Genomic DNA, 11,169 nt, shown 5'->3' with positions numbered 1-11,169 from the left:
CCAACCCCTCACGGAGCCCCTCAGCCCGCGCCCCCCGCGCGGGGCTCGGGATCACCGGGACAACCGGGAACACCGGGATAGCCGCGCACCCGGGGGGCCCCGACGGCCGCGGGTCCCTCGCAGGACGGGGACGTGAGGCGGCCCCGCGCGCTGTCAGGGACCAACCCCCCCCCTCCCGCCCCCCGGGACGCCCTCGCCCCTCCCGGGTGTGCCCGGAGCATCCCGGGGGCAGCCGCGCTTAAACCGAGGCCCCGCATCCAAACTCCGGGGAAGTCGGGAGTCCCGGGGGTTCGGCGGGAGCCCCCCGGGAAGCTGCCAGGGAGGAGAGGCACGAGGCGCGGGGGGCCGGGCGCCCATCATTCCCACCCGGGGATGGGCACTGGAAAGGCCACGGGCCCCCCTTGGCTGTGGCTCCCCCCGAGCGGCCCCGTGACCCGGCACCGGGGAAATACCCCTTTCTGGTTTAGGGGGGAAAAAAGCCAACAGGGAGTTCTCTGGTGTCCCAGAGGTTTCCCCGCAGAGCCTGTCCCCACCGGGACACGCCGTGTCCGTGGTCCCCGTGGTCTCACCAGGAGGTGTGACACGACGGCGATCGTGTCTTCTTCCCAACCAGAACGTCTGGAAATCGCCGTATTCTCCTCAAAAAAGGATTTAAAACCCTAAAGGAGACCCAAAAAGCCTCGAAGTTGTTTAATATGTGTTTGGCAGCACTACAGCACTGAAGCCCCTCCATCAGTTGCAGAATGGGGTTTTTCCATTGAGTCACGGAATCTCCTGAGTTGGATCACGAGTCCCACTCCTGGCCCTGCACAGGGCGGCTCCAGCATCCCACCATGTCCCTGAGAGCCTTGTACAAACTCATCCTGAGCTTTGGCCGTGACCACTGCCAGGGGGAACCTATTCCAGTGTCCAGTTTGTCCTATTGGTTTTAAACCTGGGAAACCTCCAAGGAGGAACTGGCACACGGAACAAGAAACCCATGGGGCACCAGGAGCTAAATGCACACACAGTGAGGGTGAGATTCTAAGGGTCTGCTTGAAATCCAACTAAACTGCAGAAAACTCAGGAAGCTGAAATACTTCCTGCCTTATTCTGGTGGTCCTCGGTCCATCAGGATCTTACAAACAGAGCAGGATCAACCTCTGGTATGATTTTTGCAGGATCCAGATGTTACACAGGGAAAGACAGAGCGAAACTTCAGCTATTTGGAGATAGTGATTCCCCAGAGAAATACCAGTTATTGGTGAAGCAGCAGGGAAAAATAAATATCCTTAACAGCGACACCCTTGGAAGCCCTCAAGGTGCAGTAGGGCAACTCTCCTTAAAAACACCCTGATACTGTGTAGGAGTTGGACTTGGATAATCCTTATGGGTCCCTTCCACCTGAGGATATTCTGTGATTGCCCCATTTCACTGCTTCCCTTCAGAAATGCCACCTTTGGATGAGACTCATCCAGGCTCCATTTAAGGCAGTTGGGCATTGCCAAGAGCTGCTCCACGAGCACAGATGTTGTCTCTCCTCAGACCAGAGCTGCTCCCCACCTGACAAGCAAAGGCAGCTTATATTGCTGCCAAAGTGCTCCCTAAAAATTATATTTTATGGGAGTTCTTCCCTCTGCTCTGAGCCACAGGAATGGGAGGGAAACCACAGCACTGCTGAGACCAGAGCGAGCTCAGTTCTGGTGTAACACAGAGCACACTCACTCCAGTTATTAGAAGTGTACAAGTGACTTCCAAAGTCTACCCCTTGGACTCCCATTGCTAAACAGAGTGTCATCTGTAGCAGGAAAATGAAGACTCTGGGAATCCTGAAGTTCTAAATCCACCCCACAACTTCAGCGACAAACCCACAGTGTTCCGGAGGGAAACACTTGGGCAAAATTCGTGCTGAAGTTTATTGATAAATATTATTTAACAGCTGCTTTTTGGGGAAAGGAGGTGGAGGTGAGGCCACCTCCCCTGTTCCAGGTGTTCGGAATGGGAGAACATCTGGAGCACGGGCAGGTTGAGGATGGGGCACCGAGTGCACCTCCAGAGCTGCACAAGGGTGGGAAGCACAAGGGAGCCATCTGCAGAGCTCCCTCTCTTTTGAGAAACTAATTTATTCTGAAGTGGGGCCTTTCCTCGTCCCTTTCTCGGAGGGATGAGGGAGAAAAATGGGAAGCTAATTGCTGATTCCAGAACAATATGGCTGTGTCTGCCGGGCTCCAGCCTGGCAGCGCCGCGCCGCTCGGGCTTTTCTTCCCCTCGTTAAGTGGGAAGAACAAACACCAAAGCCCCGACAGGATCCCCAAAGCCTGGCCTGTTTTTCGGGAGAGGGACAACACCCAGGGCTGTGGACTGCCTGAACAGCAGCACCACGGGGACCTGTGTCCCCACCTCACAGTTTGGGCTGTGGCAGCAGCTTGCTGAGGTACCTGTTGGTAAAAGGGGGAGGAGCTGGGCCAGGAACCAGCAGGGATTAAGGGATTGTCCCTCATAGCCCACCTCGCCTCCACAGGTGTTGGGGTGGGAGAGGCACACACAGCTGAGCCAGTGCTAAAGGAAGGGGAAAGAGGATTTCGCCATCAGTGCGGGGAAAATGGGGAAAAGGATCTTTGCATTTCCTGACTCTGAGTTTCAGGAGTAAAGGCTGGATGTGTCCCAAAGGAGAGTGGGGAAAAGCCCCAGCACCTCACTGCGGGGTGGGCTGGGAGAAAGGGTGTTTGCTCTGTGCATCCCAGGGCACACTCGGAGCTCTCCCACCTTCGGGAACAACTGTGGTGAGTTTTAAAAAGTCACAGAAAATCCAAGAAGAGGAAAAATCCCCCAGCAGTGCTGCAAGGACAGAGAAAGGCAACCTTGAGCTCCCGTGTCCGTGTGGTTTTAGCTCAAGTGGGGAAACAGTGCATCCCTGGGAGTGCAACATTGGGGCTTCCTGAACACCCCCAAACTGATGGAGAGCTCCCATTCCACAGGCACAGGAGCTTAAGGAACAGCCTCAATCCAAGCAAGCTCACACACTAAAAGCAGCAGTGTGGAGGATCCTGCTCCAACTGGTTCCTGAGCCGGCCCTGGGGAAGGATTTGGCTGCACGGAAGAGCTTGGCACGTGTGGGAGGGGGAGGATGGCAGGGTTCACCTTCCCAAACAGCTTTCAGGGGATAAACCCACCCTGGATCCCTGTAGCTGGGGCTCTGCATGGCTCCTCTCTGGCTGTGGGGACAGGACTGGGGTAAAAGGTCTTTATTTCAGCACATCTCAGCTGCATCCCGTGGATTTCCCACCTTTTCCGGGCATCTCCTCCACCAAGGAACATCCCCAAATCCAAACTAGCCTCCACAGCAAAGTTGCTGGTGCTGCACTGGCTCTGGTGGCAAAGAGGTGGGGTTTGGTGGGTCCCTCCTTTCCTTCCCCCTTCCAGGCCTGGCCCAGTAACTACAAAAGGGCGAATGAATCCCTGGTGGAGCTCCATGGACTGCCTTGGAATTCTATTACACCAAACAAGCAAATTGGCTGTGAGTGTTCGGGTCTGCAGCAAACCAGCTGTGGTTACACAGGCGGCTTCCTCCGAGATTTCTGTTTAAACATCAGCGTTCGCTCCTTTTTAGCTGGGTGAAATATTCCCCCTTTCCCTTTGGAAGAAGTCAGGAGGGATTCGGGTTGGAGGAGAGGGCTCTGCCAGCACAGAGGATCCTGTCACACAGGATCTCATTATCTACCTGGAAAAATCCAGATTACTGTATTTGTGTCTCAGGGAATCATCTGCAGGCTTTTAGTGCTGGTGCCGCTACGAAGGTTTAATTTATCATTTATTTTAATGTATTTTAGTTTTAGAAAACTTGACACTGTTTATATCCAAAGATATCGTCTGTGAAGCAGCAGTGCCAGGGAAGTTCAGCAAGAGAAAGGGGGTTGCTGTGTTGTATTTCTTATTTCACCTCTCACCTTTACACTTTAAAGTGCTTTAGAGAGGAATATATAATAGATATAATTTATTGATGGAGGCAAAAACAGAGGGACAATGGGAAGAGCTTGGTGGGGACCAGGACAGGCAGGAAATGAGACTGGATTAATTAAAGCAGAAAACCACAGGAACGAGTTAAGAACATCCCTGAGTGTCACAGATGGAGGTGGATGGAGGTGTGGTGGATGTGGATGTGCTTCAGTGTATTGCAAAATCGGGATTAAGAGCAAGGACTCTGCTTTATGAGCTGGTCCTGGCAGACAGTGACAAACTCCCGTGCACAGGAAGGATGAACGTCCTGCCTCGCGTTCCCAAGGTAGCCATTATTTTATGGAGTGTGATTCACAAAACCGGGGAGGCTGGAGGGATCACAACACAAAACACATGTCCCAGAAACCCAGGATGGGAAAGCAAACAGCAATTACGGGACCATCTGTGCTGCGGGACGGGGCTGCGGCGACCCACCGAGGGGTGTTGGGCTGGGGGCAGTGCCTGAGCTGTGCTCGGCTTGGGAAAATCCCTGGGAACAAACCCCTGGCTGCGTGTACGACTCCAGGCACTGACTTCTCTCCTCGTGCGGGATTAACACAGGAAAAACCCTAATAAGAAATCCCGAAGGCACCCGCTCGGCCAACCCGCATTTCCATAGGAAACAGCTGCATCAGCAGGAAATCTCCATCCCTTGTTCGTGTCCCTCAGGTGGGCGGGAGCTGCTGCCAGCACACGGGGATTCGGACGTTCCTTGGCGGAGGGAACGTGTCTGCTCCTCCACGCTCCTGCCAGCACCGGACACAGGGACAGGGACACTCGGGTGTCCCAGGTGAAATCCTGGCTTAGCAGTCAAGTAGCCACGGAGCATCCAAATCCACCCCCCCTGCCTGCACTGGGAGTGAAGGGGCACAGCCACCACAGGCACTGAAAGCCCCTCAGCACCCCCAGAGTCTCCAGGTGAGAAAGTTGATTCAGAGTTGCACCCATTCCTAATGTCGTTATTTTTCCATGAGAAAAGGAAATGTCACTGCTGGATGCTTTACCCTCACCTTGGCCCCAATCTCCCAAACATGCCCAGCACCCTGAGGCCCACCCAGAGTCCCACTTGAGTATGTTTTCAGCCCAGAGGGTTGTTTTTCACTCCTTATTTTCAGCAACACAAGGAGGGAATAACATCTCCATGGGCTAATCAAGGAAAAGCTCCAAAATCCTCATTAAAACAATGTCAACATCTCAGTGTCGGGGGAAAATACACACACACACACATCACCTGTTAACCTCTGCCTAATCCCAGGGGTTGGGGCTGAGTTTGAAGCTGCTGCACCTCCATCCTTCACTGGCCCTGCAGAAGGCACCTGGAGGGAGTCTTTAGAGCTTCCCTGTGCAAATCTCCCTCTTAGGGACATGGTTAAAAAGTGGCCTTGGCAGTGCCGGGGGAACGGTTGGACTCCATGGTCTTAAAGGTCTTTCCAACCTAAACGATTCCATGATTGTGTGATAATCCTATTAGCATTAACATGGGCTGTGTGGCTAAATCCTCACATTCTGCACAGAAATGGAATCCCGGAGGGGCTGGCTTAAAATGACAAATACTGGGAAAGGGAGAGGCAGGAGCAGAGGCAGGTTTGTCCAGGGATGGTGGCTCCAGTGGGAAGGAAACCAGGCAGCGCTCAGGGATCTGGAGCTGCTGGGGAGAGTTGTCTGGGCTGGGGTTGGAGGCACATCTGGAGGGTGTGCAATTAAATGGGGCAAACGCTGCACCCCGGGTGGGCAGAACCTCCTTCACCTCCCTTCCCAAACCTTTCATTATTCTTGTTTGACTACAATGAGAGAGGAAAAGGAAAGGGGAAAAGGAAGGGTCCGTGCCCCATTTCCTCCAGCCTTTGAAGCAGAGGGTGGTTTTTTCAGGACATGGGCTCCATGGGGCCGGCAGGGGACGGATCATGGAGCAAATGGTGGCGCTGTGGGGTGAGCACAGGGAACCCTGGCACGGACACACCATGTCAGGGGAGGAACAGCCATTCCCAAGAAGATGGAAAACAGGCAGAGCCACCATGACCAGCTGTGCTGAGGTCCCACCCACGTGTCCGATGGCAGGGTCTTCCCGTGGGATGGGCTGAGGGATGTCAAGGGTGGAGGATGATGGGGGAGCTGCCGCAGGGCAGGATTTGTGCCCTGTGGCCACAGCCCTGGGCTCAGCCAGAGGCTTATCCCGGGGCCCTGGCTGCTCTAGCCCTTGCAAAAATAGTCATTAACCCCAATATCCTCATTAAATACTCACGTGAGGACTTGTACTCCACCAAAGTATTCCCGCTCTTCTGAGACGTGAAGGTACCCGGAGTAAAGGGAACTTTAATTCAGGAGATCCTGGATAATACTGATCACTCTTGGCCTCACATTTAATGACCTGTTTGTTCCTCCAAAGTGTCCAAGAAGTGAACTGGTGGCAGATTCTTGCTTCTGTCCCAGCTCAGAAACCCCCACAGGGCTCACACTCAGCCTGAAAACCAACCTGACTTAGACAAGGTGGGTTGTTCCCACTGTTTGGACAGAGCCTTGGATCAAAACCCATGTATTCTGCTATTACTATTCATTATTCCCTCCAGTGGTACCCTGGATGTTTGAGCTGGGATCTGCCTAATCCTGTAAAGCTCAGCTTCTCCTTGTGCCAGAACGGGGAACAAAGTCATAACTCTCCTTCCGCAGCCTCCCCGGCTGTTGCCATGGGAATGATGCAATGTTCCCCATCCCCGGGGCTGCTCTCCTGCCAGTGCAGGTAGGAGAAGCCACTTTCCCAAGGGAAGAGTGCCCTGGATTGAGTGCTGTGCTTTGACAGCCAGGGAGGTTCTGGATCACTCCATCAAAGGGACAGCACTGTGCTCACAGGGGACCTGGTTTCCTTGTAGACCCCAGCCTGCGCCTGGGCTTGGGCAGGATCTAGTGGAGACTTTGGAAGTACAAAAATCCCCTCCAAAATAACCCCTGGATGTGCTGAGGATGCATTTGTGTGCAAGGGGCTGGTGGGGCCACACCCTCCCATTGCTGTGGTCAGGGATTGCCCCAGCCCTGCTTTATCTCCCCCAAAAAAGGGGGGAATCAGGGCACTGGCCTGCTTGGGATGCTGGTGCAGGTTCCAGCCAGCCCCCATCTCATAAAAGCATCTTTTCAAGCTCATTTGAGGAAAAGTTGGTAAAAAGTGTCACTTACGGTGTGAAGTTCCATTTTCCCTGGGGGAATTTGGACTTGGATGAACTTTCTAAGCTAAAATGGGGAACAAGACAAGACAGGTCCTAATGGGAGCCTTATCCAAACCTGGGGAGTTCAAACTGATTAAAAGTCACCCCCTTTTTCTTTCCCCCCACTTGTTTGCCTTCTAGAAACCTCAATAAAACCAAGGCCCTAAATCCATAGATGGCTCTTTCCTTCCTTAAGGCTTCAAACCTTAATCTGAAAATCCCATCAATCCATGTTTACCCCTATCCTTTTCCCTAAATTTGGATCTGAACATGTGGATTATCTCTGTGCAAACCTCACTGTTTTGTTCCCCAGTGTGTCAAAGCCTGTGCAGCCTTGGACCATCCAGATCGGTGCCTCCCCACTCAGGAGTGAGGGTTGGTGGTGCCCAAGGAAATCCTTCCTGCTGCACAGGCACTGGATTTGGAGAACTGAGCAGTTCCTCTCTTTAGAACAATGTCCTTTTCCAGGGAGATTGAAGGCAGGGGATCATACAGGATGCTGGTGTGGGGGGAAGCCCCTCACAGCCCTGCCAAAGGCTGGAGCTCAGTGGTGGCCTCCAGGAGAGAACATTCCAGCGAGCTGTGCTGCACAGGGTGGGGGGCTGTGTCCAGCCCAAACAGCCTGCTTTCCTTCCCAAAATGTCACACCAGGCCTAAAACCTTCCTAAATCAGGATATGTCCCATTTGCGGCTCCTTCCTCATCCGCTCACCCGGTTTCCTTGTCAAAGAGGGGAATTTGAGGGGTTTGATGTGACAAACCCAGGCTGGCTCTTTCATCCCCTGGTTATCTGCCAGGTGCTTCAGCAGATCTAAAACCCCCCGTACTCCAGGAGCTTCCCAGGCATCAAAGCACAGACGAGCGCTGGATAATCCCTTTGGTCTTCCTCTTTGCGTTTGGGAAGAGGAGTAGGAGTTCTCTCTCCTCCTCTGTGGGGCGGGATGTCTGATGGCTCAGAAATCCCCGGATCACAAAGCTCTTCAGCATCAGCAGCGCCGGATCCCGAGGCACAGATCCAACCTCCCCTTTCCCCCCGTCAGCCCCCTGCCCTCCCTCCTGCTCCTCTGTCCCTGCTCCACACCAGTGATGGAAACTGGGTTAACAGATGAAAGAGGAATTGCTAAAGCAAATATTTTCTTTCCAAGGCTCTCTTGGTTTGCTACAAACACAGGGAACCGCTGTGGAGAACCAACGTGGTTTAGAGGGTTATGGCTCCGTGGTGAAAGCAGGGACTGCGGACACCTCACCCCTCAGAAACAACCCCCCAGCCAGAGGAATTCTGTGGCGGCAACAACAGAGCAACAAAACCTGAGGAGCAGCGAGTGTGAGACGTTCCCCTCACTTAACATCCACCCCAGAGCAGTGAGGATATAAAAATCCCCGCAGCCTTTGGGAAAACGGGGGAAAAAAAGCCGCGATTTGCACACCGGAGGGGCTTTAAATCCCAGGAGCGCTCCCGGCGTCTCTCTCCTCCCGAGCCGACGGAGCCGGGGCCGCCTCTCCAGCCCGGCTTTGCCGTGATTGTAATCCCTAATTCCTGATTTTGCCACCTGCACTACGTTTCATGAAATTTTAAAGCTAATGCTGTGCCAAACTCCAATGGCAGCGGAGCAGATGTTTAAGTGCAGCCGAGGATGAATAAATGATGGGGCTCGTGGCTGCACGGTGAAGGAGGGAGAGGCTGGATGGCTCCAAGTGGGGAGATAATTGATTTAAATGGCATTGTCCGCTGGAGTCACCTGGGATCAGCTCTTCGGGCACAGGCAGAAGGGACGCAGCAATTAAAGGCCCTGCCCTGATGACAGCAGTGACTTGCCCGTGTGCAGTCCCTGCTCAGCCTCTTCTTTTTGGCTGTTCTGTGCATTTGCACCTCGATATCAGGCAGGGAGAGGAAAATGAGGCTGGTTCTGGTCTTGGTCCACCTGTAGTGGAGATGAACCTGTTTGGGTTATCCCGGGATGCTGGGGAGGAGGTCAATGCCATATGGAAGAACCTGCAGAGGGAATATGTTAAGCATTAAAAAGCTTTTTAACTCCCCGGGGGAAAGGCATAAGAATCATCGATGATTGGACACCAAGTCCTGACCCAGCAGCACCAAATTGTGTTTTTTAATCACAAGATGAATCAGAAATGATGGTGACTCATAAGCCCACGGGAGTTTTTGTTCTTCTCTGCTACAGACAACCCTGATGACCCCGGGCAAGTTCCTTCAGCCCTCAGCACAGCTCGGTCCCTTCCGAGGGGTGAGGTGCTCACCTGGCAGGGGGAAATAGATTCCCTTGGCAGACCCATGGAGGTGACTATTCCCTTGCTGGTCCACGAGCCCTCTCTCCCCAAAGGACCCTGCAGCTAGTCCTGCCCTCCCAGAATGTGGGTTTTGGGGGTCAGTGCCACTCCTGCCCTCACAAACAACAGCCCAGAGGTGGGACCTGCCTGAACTCGCAGCGTTTTTCACATTTCACCAAAACAGCTCTTTTGCAACTCAAACCAGCCCTGCTGTGGCACGTTGGCTTTTCAATCATGTGCTTGCCTGTGGCTCCTGACAGCTCCTGGCAGAAGCTCCGTGCTGGAGCGCAGCCTCCCTCCATCACACCTGGCTCGGGAGCAAAGGCAAATCAAGCAAAGAGCAGGAGGCAAAGGATTCCTGCCCCTGAGGATCACTCCGAGGATGTTCACCTCCAGCCTGACCCAGGGCCGGAGGCAGAGGAGGGTGGACCTGACATGCTGCTGGCAGCAGTTTTGGGGAGCTCAGGGGTGCTGAGGTTCTGACCTGTGTGCGAAGGACACCAGGCAGAACGGGCTCCATCCTGCCTGTGGCTCCCAGGAGATGCTGCCACAGAGAAAACAGAGATGAAAGGGGTTTTCTAATAACAAAAGCAGCCTGTGGAAGCTGCAGGGAGGCTGCTGGTTTTCCAAGTCATGCTTAGTCATCATAGAAGAGGGTGGGTTCCTCTGCGTGCTGCGACGCAGCCGCCTCCTCAGGAGAGAAACCAGTCCCAGGTCCCACGTGGATCCTGGCTGCTCCCACGGGCACAGGGATCCCTGGGGCGGGACTGACATCACATCTCAGAGCAGGAGATGGTCCCTGTAAAAATCCAGGAAAGACAGTGCCCTTCCCAGCCTCGAGTGTCACACGCCCTCGTGGTCCCCCCAGGAAGCTCTGCGGAGCCGTGTTGGAAACGCCGGCTCTGGGGAACACCAGCCCCGGGCGGGCACGTTCAGTGCCAATGTGATGCCAGCTCCTCGGGGAAGCTCCCAGAGCTGGGGAGCTTCAGCTGTACCCAAGGCAAAGAAACCATCCCTGGGCATTTCCCAGGCAGGTCCCATCGGTGGGGACAGGGCCAGGCCACCCCCTTGGCACAGCCACCTCTCCTCGTGCCAGCAGGAGCACCCAGGCACTAAATCACATCAAGGACCCTGCTGGGCTCCAAAAATAACCACTCGATCTTCTCCTCTGTGTGGGACTCACCAGGCAGCTCCTGCTTTTTCCTTTCCTGCAGGTCTTGAGCTTCTTCAGACCAGCACTGGGCTTGTTTTCCCTGCGGAGAAGCTCCGAGCTCTGCAGCAAGGCACGGAGAGGACACAGACACAGACACAGGCTGTGTGTTTGCTGAAGCCCCAGCACAGGGGATGGTTGGCCCACGGCGGGAGCATCGATCCAGTACAGCCCTGCAGACACTCGGGGCACACAGGCTGTTTCCATCCCTCCAACAGCTGCAGGAAAACGCTCCCACCTCTGCTCTGGGAGGCAGCTGCAGCAGAGGGCTGGAAAATCCCCCCCGGGCAGTCCCGGCTCCGACACCAGACAGCCCCACGAAGGAGGGGGCAGCCCCTCGATCCACTGAGACACCTCCAGAAACTCCCTGTTCCCTCTCTGCCCTGCTCCGTGTGGGAAGATCCACATCGAGTCCATCTTGTCCCCCAGCCCAGAGCACTGAGTGCCATATCCAGTCGTTCCTTGGACACCTCCAGGGATGGGGACTCCACCACCTCCCTGG

This window comes from Corapipo altera, unplaced genomic scaffold (assembly GCF_003945725.1).
Source record: "Corapipo altera isolate COAL_440 unplaced genomic scaffold, ASM394572v1 RXGC01000072.1, whole genome shotgun sequence".
Taxonomy (NCBI): Eukaryota; Metazoa; Chordata; class Aves; order Passeriformes; family Pipridae; genus Corapipo; species Corapipo altera.
This window is presented reverse-complemented; position numbering follows the sequence as displayed.